We start from the raw sequence: 12,499 nt of genomic DNA, 5'->3' as shown, positions 1-12,499 counted from the left end.
GGTACAAAAACAAAAATAAACATAAGATTCAAATATTTCATTAATCATTCACACACTGGATACTATATTAAAATTGTATTATATGATGATTTTTTCTTATTCAATTTAAACTTGCTTTTAAATCCTTATAATGGCTTATACTTGAAGGTATTTAATTCTACACTAATAAAAAGTCTTTAATTTTATATTATAAGGCAAAAAAATACTAGAAAGATCAAAAGTTAAATTATAACTTTCTGTGAAAAATTGAGGGGTCAGTTCTCTGAAGTATTTTCATTTTTCAATAATTCAAAGTCATCAGATCCAACTTAAAAGATTTCTGAGTTCATAACATACATTGTTCTTAAAAAAAAACAAAACAAGCCTACTTTCTTATTTGATTATCTTCACTTTGCTCTGATTCACTTTTTTGTCAATCTATTCACTCAAGTATTTTTTTAACCTCATGAAATTCATATCCCTCTGTGCTGTAATTGCCTCCTTTATAAAATGGAAATAAGAATACATATCTCACTTAGTAAAAATTAAGTGAGATTATATACATAAAGCTCTTAGAATAATGTCTGACATATAATTAGTCTCCAATGAGTAATGGCTACGATTATCATTAGCGTATTTTTTCATGATCATTAGAATACTTTTGGTGTGCCTGGGTGGCTCAGTAGGTTAAGCGTCTGACTTCAGCTCAGGTCATGATCTCACAGTACGTGGGTTCAAGCCCCATGTCCGTCTCTGTGCTGACAGCTCAGAGCCTGAAGCCTGCTTCAGATTCTGTGTCTCCCTCTCTCTCTCTCTGCTCTTCCCCCTCTCATGCTCAGTCTCTCTCTCTAAAAATAAATAAACATAAAAAAAAAATTTTTTTAAAAGAATACTTTTTCCCCTAAAATATGTATAATTTTCTAAATATGTAAGTTTTGTAGGTAAAACTTGATTACATTAGACTGCAAACAAAAGAAGAACCAAATTAAGTGATATTCTATTCAACTGGAACAATTTGCTTACTCTTAATTGGAGGTTACAACAGAGCTGAAAAATTTATGATGCAATTTTACACTGTTTGGAAATCTCAATTATACATAAACTTTAGGAAAAGAACTGTTCTGCATTTTAAAAAGAATTTTACTGATAATAAAAAGCATTTCATTATCTAACTCTAAACTTTTCCTTAATTTTAGCTACCTGGAAATAAATATTTTTTAAGTTTTGTTTTAATTCCAGTATAGTTAACATACAGTGTTATATTAGTTTCAGGTGTATAATACAGTTATTCAACAATTCCATATGTCACCCAATGCTCATCAGGACAAGTACACTCCCAATTCCAATCACTTTTTTTTTTATTTTTTTTAATGTTTTATTTATTTCTAGGAGAGAGAGAGAGAGAGAGAGAGAGAGAGAGAGAGAGAGACAGCGTGAGCAGGGGAGGGTCAGAGAGAGAGGGAGCCACAGACTCCGAAACAGGCTCCAGGCTCTGGCGAGACCATGACCTAAGCGAAAGTTGGACGCTTAACCAACTAAGCCACCCAGGCGCCCCTCCAATCACCTTTTTAACCCATCCCCTCTCCTCCCCTCTGGTAATCATCAGTTTGTTCTCTATAGTTAAGAGTCTATTTCTTGATTTGTCAGGGTTTTTTTTTTTTGCCATTGTTTTGTTTCTTAAATTCCACAATATGCAGAAATCTGTTGCATTTCTATACAAATATTCTGTACAAATATTTTAAAACTTAAAACTATACACTCACTAGAATGGTTAAGTTAAAAAGACTGACAATCTAGTTCAGATGACAAATAGTTGATAATGATGTAGAGGAGCAAGGAATACTCATATACTGCTGGTGAACATATAAAATGGTACAACCATTTTGAAAAACAATTTGGTAAGTTCTTACAAAGTTAAGTATATACTTTCCATAACACTTAGCAATACCACTCCCAGATATTTATACCCAAGAGAAATGGAAACTTTGTACATGAATGTTAATAACAGCTTCATTCATAAAAACCAAAAGTTAGAAATGCTCCAATAACCAAAAACTGGCGAACAGATAAACTGTGGTATAGCCATACAGTGGAATGTTATTCAACAATAAAAACGAAAAGTACTAATAAAGACAACATAAAACTCAAAATTATTACATGAAAAAAAGAGAAAAAAGGGTAAATCCTGTGTACTGTGTTCTTCCTTTCCTACAAAATTCTAGAAAAGGCAAAATTAATCTTTAATGGCAACAAGTAGTTCAGTGGATGCCTGGGGACAGAAGTGGAGGTGTTTGACAACAAAGGCAAGGAGAAAACTTTCTGGAACAAAAATTTCTATACCTTAATTAATGGTGGTAATTACATGGTTAAATGCACTTATCAAAACTATTGGGGCACCTGGGTGGCTCATTTGTTTAAGCATCCAACTTTGGCTCAGGTATGATCTTGCAGTTCATGAGTTTGAGACCCCCAATGCACTCTGTGCTGACAGCTCAGAGCCTGGTGCTTGCTTCAGATTCTGTGTCTCCACCTCTCTGCCCTTCACCCTCCCCCCTCCACCTGCATGCGCTCTCTCTCTCTCTCTCTCAAAACAAGAAAACATTTAAAAAATAAAAAACACTTAGGGGACAGAGTCAACATGTCAGAGAAGTAGGGGGACATGAAGTTCCCTCGCCCCTCAAACACAGCAATATTGAGGCCAGAAGACTTGGAATTCCAGGAATCTGGAATTTCCAGGAGCCCACGGATACAACTTGGCAGGCCATAGGTGTATGATCATGAATTGGGAGAGAGAAAACAGATTACATAGGCATGGAGGAGAGGGATCCCCTTCTATGGAGAGACAAAGAGAGAAGGAGAGGCTGTGGGAGATTTTATTTAGACAAGAGAAAAACCTTTCCAAACAATGGTCTAGGGAATGGAAAAAACAGAACCAATTTCTAATTTGCAAACAGCCTTAGGAGTGACCATCAGGGTTGCAGGCCTTTCTCCAGACTGGGGCCTGCTGCCCTGTACACGTGCCTGGCAGAAGGGGAGCTGTCCAAGGCTCGGTAGCAAGCTCAGAGGCACAAAGAGAGCAGTCCCCTCCCTTGAGTGTTGGGAAGAAGTAAATAGCCACTCCAAGGACAAAAGGCCCTTCAGGCACCCACCAGCCAGAAGCCCTTTGTCAGCTGGGTGGAGTGGCACTATCCTGGAATGGGGAGAGGCGAGGCAGGATCCTTTAAGACACTGGGGTCTGAATCCCAGCCAAGTGCCTTGGAGGCACAGGAGACCATGGAGCAAGACAAACCAGCCCATTCATGCCTGTGCAGCACTCTGAGGACTGCCTGAACAGAGTGGTATGGGACACCCTGTCTGGGGAGGAGAGACTAGGATGTCGTCATTTTTCTCCCCATACCAACAAGTTTGGGCTTCAGGGAACAGGAGAGCAGGCTCACAGTGGAGGCGGGACCCACGTATACCACACCATGCCCCTCCCACTCTGTAACTGCTATGTATCTGAGCAAGATTGACACTGATCGAACCAGACAGACCCTCCTCCAGACCAGCACAGCCACTGGTGACAGAGCACCATCAGATATTGGTCCAGCCGTTTTGCATTTTCTGACTGGATTCATGCATGCGTGTGTGTGTGTGTGTGTGTGTGTGTGTGTGTGTATATACACACGTGTGTGTGCATATATGCACGCGCGTGCACACACACACACACACACACTTTTTAAAATTTCTTTTCTTCCTCTTATTTCTTCCTTTCTCTATTCTGGTTATGGTTTTGTTTAAGTAGACCTTTTTAATCTATTCTTTTTATACCTCTTCTGTATCTCTTCTATATTTTCCCCTTTCTCTCTCGGAATGAAGCCATACAGTTTCTCTGATTTTCTGCCTGGTCAATTTTCTTTTTCTTTCCCCCCCCACCCTTGTCATTTCTCTCTTTGTATGGGATAAGGCTTTTTCCACCACCCCCACTTTTTTAAATTTTTTCCAGGGTTACTTCAATGAACAAATCAAAGCACACCTGGTGGAAAGTCCAAATCACCACTACAAGTAGGGAGATAGACCAACCAGAGTCACAACAACAGAGTGCATGCAATACACTCCCAAAATATCTGAATGGCCAGGGCCTGGACAGTGTATGACCCTTTTTAATATAGTAGTGCTCACAGATGCAGGACACATAACAAGCTATTAAAACACATAAAGGGCAGAAAACTAGCCAAAATGATGAAGTGGAAGAATTCTCCTCAAAAGAACTTCCAGGAAGAAAGGACATATAGAAAATTTCTCAAAACAGATATAAACAATATATCTGATCAAGAATTTAGAATCACAGTCATAAGATTAATAGCTGGGCTTGAAAAAAGCATAGAAGACAGCAGAGAGTATATTCCTGCAGAGATCAAGGAAGAAATAGTGCCGAAGAATTTAGAAATGCTATATATAAGGTGCACAAGAACTAGATGCAGTGACAGCAAGGATAGAGGAAGCAGAGGAGACAATAAGTAAAATAGAAGATAAAATTATGGGAAATGATGAAGCCAAGGAAACGAGAGGTAAGAAAATACTAGTCCATGAGGGGAGAATTAGAAAATTAAGTGCTTCAATAAAATGTAATACTATCTATACCATAGGAGTTTCAGAAGGAGAGAGAAAAAAAGGGGCACAAGATTTACTTGAACAAATTATAACTGACAACTTCCCTAATCTGGGGAAGGAAGCAGACATCCAAATCCAGGAGGCATAGAAAACTCCCTTCAGATTCAACAAGAATAGGTCTTCACCATGGCATATCACAGTGAAACTGGCAAAATACAAAGATAAAGAGAGAACTCTGAAAGCAGCTAGGGACAAACAGGCCTTAACCTACAAGGGTAGACACATAAGGGTAGTACCAGACCAGTCCACTGAAACTTGGCAGGCCCGAAGGGAGTGGCAGGAAATATTCAATGTGCTTAATAGTAAAAATATGTAGACAAGAATCCTTTATCCAACAAGGCTGTCATTCAGAATAGAGGGAGAGATAAAGGCTCTCCGAGGCAAAAACTGAAGGAGTTGGTGACCACTAAACCAGCCCTGCAAGAGATCCTAAGGGGGATTCTGTGAGTGGAATGCTACAAAGACTACAAAGGACCAGAGCTATCACCACAAACACAAACCTACAGATTCCACAATGACATAAAATCCACATCTTTTGATAATAACTCTGACTGTAAATGGACTAAATGCCCCAAAAGACATAGGTTTTCTGAATAGATACAAGCTAAGACGCATCTATATGCTGCCTATAAGAGACTCATTTTATTTATTTATTTTTTTTAATTTTTTTTTTTTAATGTTTTTATTTTTTTCTAGGGGAGAGAGAGAGAGANNAGGCTCCAGGCTCTGAGCTGGCAGTCAGCACAGAGCCCGACGCGGGGCTCGAACCCACGAACCGCGAGATCATGACCTAAGCGAAAGTCGGACGCTTAACCGACTAAGCCACCCAGGCGCCCCTATAAGAGACTCATTTTAGACCCAAGGACACCTTCAGATTGAAAGTGAGGGGACAGAGAACCACCTATCATGCTACTGGAAGTCAAAAGAAAGCTGGAGTAGCCATACTTCTATCAGACTAACTAGGTTTTAAACTAAAAGCTGTAACCAGAGATGAAGAAGAACATTATATCATAATTATAGGGCCTATCCATCAAGAAGAGCTAACAACTATAAATGTTTATGTCCCCAACTTGAAAGCACACACATATATAAATCCATTAATCACAAACATAAGCAATCTTATTGATAAGAAACGGTAATTACAGGGGACTTTAATACTCCACTTACAGCAATGGACAGATCATCTAGGCAGAAAAATCAATAAAGAAACAATGGCCTTGAGTAATACACTGGACCAGAGGGACTTGGCAGATATATTCAGAACTTCTCATTCAAAAGCAGCAAAATACACATTCTTATTGAGTGCACATGGAACATTCTCCAAGACAGATCACATACTAAGTCACAAAACATCCCTCAATAAATATGCAAGAATTAAGATCATACCATGCATATTTTCAGATCACAATGCTATGAAACTTGAAATCAACCACAAGAAAAAAATTGGAAAGTCTCCAAATGCATCCTACTAAAAAGTGAACAAGTCAACCAAGCAATTAAAGAAGAAATTAAAAAACATATGGAAGTAAATGAAAATGAACACAACAGTCCAAACCCTTTCAGGTACAGCAAAGGCAGTCCTAAGAGGAAAATACATTGCAAACCATGTCTATATCAACAAACAAGAAAATTGCCAAATACAAAACCTAACCTCACACCTAAAGGAACTAGAAGTGAAGCAGCAAAGAAACCCCAAAGCAGAAGAAAACTAATAAAGATTAGAGCAGAAATAAACAAAATAGAAATGAAAAAACAGAACAATGAATTTAAGAGCTGATATTTTAAAAGAATAAACAAAATTGATAAACCTCTAGCCAAACTTTTAAGAAACTGAGAGACCCAAATAGATAAAATCATGAATGAAAGATTACAACCAACACCACAGAAATACACTTATTAGACAATGCTATGAAAAATTATATGCCAACAAACTTGACAACCTGGAAGAAATCGACAAATTCCTTGACACCCACACACTACCAAAACTCAAACAGGAAGAAATACAAACAGACCCATAACCAGTAAAGAAATTCAATCAGTTATCAAAAATCTCCCAACAAGAGTCCTGGGCCAGATGGCTTCCAGGGGAAATCTACCTGACATTTGAAGCAGAGTTAATACCTATTCTTCTCAAGTTGTTCCATAAAATAGAAATAAATGGAAGTAAAGCTTCCAGACTCATTCTATAAAGCTAGCATTACCTTGATTCCCAAACCAGACAGAGACCCCATTTAAAAAAAGGAGATTTAGAGGCTAATATCCCTGATGGACCTGGAGCAAAAGTTCTCAACAAGATACTAGCAAATCAAATTCAACAGTATATTAAAGAAATTATTCACCATGATCAAGTGGGATTCATTCCTGGGCTGCAGGGCTAGTTCAATATTTGCAAATCAATCAATGTGATACATCACATTAATAGAAAAAAACGATAAGAACCATATGATCCTGTCAACAGATGCAGAAAAGGCATTTTTTCTTAATAAATAAAGGATCCTTTAATTAAAACCCTCAAAGCTGGGATAGAAGGAACACACCTTAACATCATAAATGATGGGCTGTGGGCTCATGTATGAAAGGCCCACAGCTAATATCATCCTCAATGGGGAAAAATTGAGAGCTTTCCCCTGGAGATCAGGAACATGACAGGGGTGTCCACTCTCACCACTGTTGTTTGACATGGTTTTGGAAGTCCTAGTATCAGCAATCAGACAACAAAATGAAATAAAAGGCATCAAAATCGGTAAAAAAAAAAAATTTTTTTTTAAAATCAAACTTTCACTATTTGCAGATGACATGATACTCTACATGGAAAACCTGAAAACACCAAAAAGCTGTTAGAACTGATACATGATTTTAGCAAAGTCACAGGATACAAAATCAGTGTACAGAAATGAGTTGCATTTCTATATGCCAATAACAAAGCAACAAAAAGAGAAATCAAGAAATTGGTCCCATTTACAATTGCATCAAGAACCATAAAATACCTAGGAATAAACCTAACCACAGATGTAAAATATCTGCATGCTAAAAACTATAGAAAACTTATGAAAGAAACTGAAGAAGACAGAAAGAAAAGGAAAAAACATTACATGCTCATGGACTAGAAGAACAAATATTGTTAAAATGTCAATACTACCCAAATCCATCTACACATTCAATGCAATCCCAATCAAAATTACATCAGCATTCTTCACAGAGCTAGAACAATCCATCCTAAAATTTTTATGTAACCACAAAACATTCCAAATAGCCAAAATAATGTTGAAGAACAACAAAAGTGGAAGGCATCAATCACAATCCCAGACTTTAGTTTCTACTACAAAGCTGTACTCATCAAGACAGTACGGTATTGGCACAAAAACAGACACAAAGACCAATGGAATAGAACAGAGAACCCAGAATTGGACGCACACATGTATGGCCAACTAATTTTTGACAAAGCAAGAAAGAATATCCAATGGAAAAAAGACAGTCTCTCTAGAAAATGGTGCCAGGAGAACTAGACAGCAACATGCAGAAGAATGGAACTGGACTACTTCCTTATGCTATACACAAAAATAAACTCAAAATGGATGAAAGACCTAAATGTGAGACAGGAAACCATCAAAACCCTACAGGAGAAAACAGGCAACAATCTCTCTGACCTCAGCCCCAGCAACTTCTTACTCAACACATCTCAGAAGGCAAGGGAAATAAAAGCAAAAAGGAACTACTGGGACCTCATCAAAATAAAAAGCTTCTGCACTGCAAAGGAAACAATCAACAAAACTAAAAGGCAACCACCACAGAAGATATTTGCAAACAACACACCAGATAAAGGGTTAGTATCCAAAACCTATAAAGAACTTACCAACCTCAATACTTGAAAAACAAATAATCCAGGGGCACGTAGGTGGCTCAGTCGGTTGAGCGTCCGACTTCGGCTCAGGTCATGATCTCATGGTTCGTGGGTTCAAGCCCCGCATTGAACCCTGACCACTAGCTCAGAGCCTGGAGCCTGCTTCAGATTCTGTGTCTCTTTGTCTCTCTGCCCCTCCCTTTTTGATATGCTCTCTTTCTCTCTTTCTCAAAAATAAATAAGTGCAAAAAAAATTAAATATAAAAAAAGTTATCCAGTGAAGAAATGGGCAGAAGACATGAATAAACTTCCCAAAGAAGACCTCTGGCCAACAGACACATGAAAAGATGATCAACACTGCTCATTATCAGGGAAATACAAATCAAAGCCACACTGAGATACCACCTCACACGGGTCAGGATGGCTAAAATTAACAACTCAAGAAACAGATGTTGGTGAGGATTTGGAAAAATGGGAACCCTCTTGCACTCTTGCTGGGAATGCAAAATGTTGCAGCCACTCTGAAAAACGGTATGGAGGTTCCTCAAAAAATTAAAAACAGAATTACCCTATGACCCAGCAATAGCACTACTAGGAATTTATACAAAGGATACTGGAGTGCTGATTCATAGGGGCACATGTATCCCAATGTTTACAACAACACTATCAACAATAGCCAAATTATGGAAAGAGCTCAAATGTCCATCAACTGATGAATGGATAAAGATGTGGTTTATTTATACAATGGAATATTGGCAATGAGAAAGAATGAAATCCTGCCATTTGCAACGACATGGATGGAACTGGAAAGTATTATGCTAAATGAAAGGTCAGTCAGAGAAAGACTGATATCCTATGTTTTCACTCATATGTGAAATTTGAGAAGCTTAACAGAAGACCACAAAGGAAGGGAAGGGGAAAAAATAGTTTCAAACAGAGAGGGAGGCAAAGACTCTTCAATACAGAGCACAAACTAAGGATTAGTGGAAAGGAAAGAGGAAAGACTCATGGGAATCTACTCCTGAAGCCAAGAGCATACTTTATATACTGTATGTTAGCTAATTTGACAATAAATTATATTTAATAAACACTTCATATATGTAGTTTAAAAAAGTTATTGAACTTTTTAAAAAGTTCACTGAAAACTGGTTGACTTTGGAGTATATAAATTATGCCTCAATAAATTTGATTTTTGAAACTATTACATATTTATAATACTGAAACTGAACAAAGCATACATAGCTTGACTGTTATGATTATTAAGTATATTATATTTTAATAAACATCAACATTTGTATATGTGTTTATATTAACATGGTCAATTTCTCAGAAACTACTCAGATGTAAAAGATGGTCTCTATATTAATCTCCAAACTATCATATTTTCTGAGTTTTTATGCTTATTTCTTACATTTCAGGTTTGCTTCTTTCCTCTCAAGCCAACACCTATTGAACCTAAATGTTCTCAGTGTGTCTACTTTCAGCAACTATAGTCTTTTTTTCTGTTTTAAAGGCTGAGAAATGAAGTAACTAAAGTTGCTAAAATTGAGAATGTTTTATTCATTTTTTTAAATAACAAATTTTATTAGGGCATAGCCAACACAATTCAATACAAGCTCATTTGAAGTGATAAAATGCCCAAATGAAATGTTGTATAACTAGGTTGTGAGGGACTTTCCTATGAGCAAAATGTATGACCTTATTTCAGATAATTTAGAAAGCTTGCTGTTGTTGTTCTAGCTGTATTCCAATTAACTTTTTACATAAAGTATTTTTTCCTCTTCATACATGGTTATGGTTATCTACAGAAGAAAAATAAATGTTCCTTCTAAACTTCAGACTATTAAATATTTCTGAGGGAACTAGATTACAGAGGAGATCAACTGGAGGATTCATCACAAGCAAATATTTTTGTGTATCTATGCAAAGCAAATGATCGGTTTCCAATGAGGAGAGTCCTAGAAGTGCAATTTCTAGAAATGTATACACACACACACACACACACACACACACGAAGGACTTGTACTTTAGTTGTAACCAGTAACACTAACTTAGTCTAGTTAGTGTTATACTAACTGGTTTTATACCTGGATGTTACCAAGATTTGCTAGAGAAAAAAATTTACAAAGCCAGGAAGATTAGAATCAATTACAAAAATCCTACTTTATGATTATTTTGTTCTCTTTTTAAAATAATAGGTTTTATTAGGGCATAGACAACACAATTTAACACAAAGTCACTTGATACAATAAATACCTGAAGGAAAAACATCAGCCTAATCCCCAAAATATACACATTTAAAAATCATATCTTCTATCTTCATATAGGTTTCTTTGTACCTTCCCATTTTTTTAATATCTTCTAAAACTTAAGATCTCTATTAATTATTTTCAAGATGTATTCATTATACAACTATCATGGTTATGACTCTGGGGAAAACAGTGGTGAAAACAAAAAAACAAATCCTGGATCTTTCTGGAACTTACGTTCTCTTATCTATTAACATGGATTTTGGTGTTAAACATTCAACAGTTTGAAGATACACTCAAGTTGTATAACTGTGAGCAATTTGCTTAAATCTAATTAAACCTCAGTTTCTGTAAACATGAGATGATAATAATAATGTCTAATCACAGAATCAGAACAAACATTAACAGTGAGGATGATCTTAAGTAATCAGCATGGTGCCTGGCAATGTACCTACTGAATCAGAATTAACTAGCAGCAGCAGCATTACTATTATCAGCGAATCTAACACTTACTCTACTACACCATAGCTATCACAACACCACCATCTGACCTTCTCTATACCATAAATAACCATCCTTGGAATAATGGATTTGTGTATGTACATTTAAGCAATCGGGTTTATTGATGCTTTGCTCCCCACAACCACCAACTTATTTCAATTCTTTTTCTAGAATATCCCACAAATGGAATTAAATGGTTTGTAGCCTTTTTTTGTCAGGCTTCTGTCACTTATAATGTTTCTGAGGACTCATCTATACTGTTATATCTGTTAGTATTTATTCCTTTTAATTGCCGAGTATACTCCATTGTATGACTATATTGCATTTGTTTATCCATTCAAATAGCTGAATACACTTATAAATAATGTTACTAATCCTAACCTTAAATACCCACCTACAGGTCTTTATATGCATGTATGTTTTCATTTGTTGGGCAAACTTCTAGTTGGGGAATAGCTAAGTTCTATGTTAAATGTCAGTTTAAGTTTATAGGAAACTAACAGTTTTCCTATATGGTTGTACGGTCTTGCGTTGCCACCAAAAACATGAGAGTTCCAGTTGGTTCACATTCTCACTAGCACTTAGTTTCTGTTTGTTGTTGTTTGTTTTCTAGTAATCGTAATAGGTGTGTAGTGGTACATTTTCCCAAGGACTAATGACATTGAATATTTTTTCAGAACTTATTTAACATCTGTATCTCTTTCTTGGTGAAGGGCCTTTTCCAAGCTTTTGTCACTTTTCTATTCAGTGTAAGAATTATTTATACATTCTGGATTCAAATCCTTTAACGGGTGTTTTGCAAAAATTTTCACCTATTCTGTGGTTTGTATTTTCATTTTCTCAAACAATGTATTTTCAAAGAGCATAAGTTTTTCATTTTAAAGAAGCCCAATTTATTGTTTTTCTTTTATGGATCATGCTTTTTAATGGTATTATCTTTGAAATCTCTGCCTAACCAAAGTCACAAAGATTTTCTATGCCATTCTCTATAAATTTAGGTCTAGAATTCAAGTTAATTTTTATTCGTGGTGCAAGGTAGGGACCAAAGTTCATTTTTTGTATATGGAAGTCAAGTTGCTCCAGCATCTCTTGTTGACAGGAATATCCTTCCTGCATTGAATTACTTTTGAACCTCTGTGTAAAAGACAGTATTTATGGGTGGAATCTCTGTGTACAAAGACAGTATATATGGGTGGATTCTATTTCTGGATTCTCTGATCTGTTCCATTGACCTACTTGTCTTTCTTTTCACCAATACTACAATGTCTTGGTAAAT

The 12,499-nt window shown here is 36.5% G+C and overlaps 1 protein-coding gene across 2 annotated transcripts in view; it reads right to left on the bottom strand.

Annotated features, from left to right (window-relative positions):
* The window catches only part of RB1 (RB transcriptional corepressor 1), a 168,456-nt gene that overhangs the window by 122,808 nt on the left and 33,149 nt on the right, over window positions 1–12,499 (bottom strand). The gene's annotated exons all lie outside the window — the stretch shown is intronic.

Source organism: Crocuta crocuta, unplaced genomic scaffold (genome assembly GCF_008692635.1).
Source record: "Crocuta crocuta isolate KB4526 unplaced genomic scaffold, BGI_CrCroc_1.0 scaffold586, whole genome shotgun sequence".
NCBI classification, from domain to species: Eukaryota; Metazoa; Chordata; class Mammalia; order Carnivora; family Hyaenidae; genus Crocuta; species Crocuta crocuta.
The sequence above is the reverse complement of the archived record's forward strand: the minus strand, read 5'-3'. Positions and strand labels throughout refer to the sequence as shown.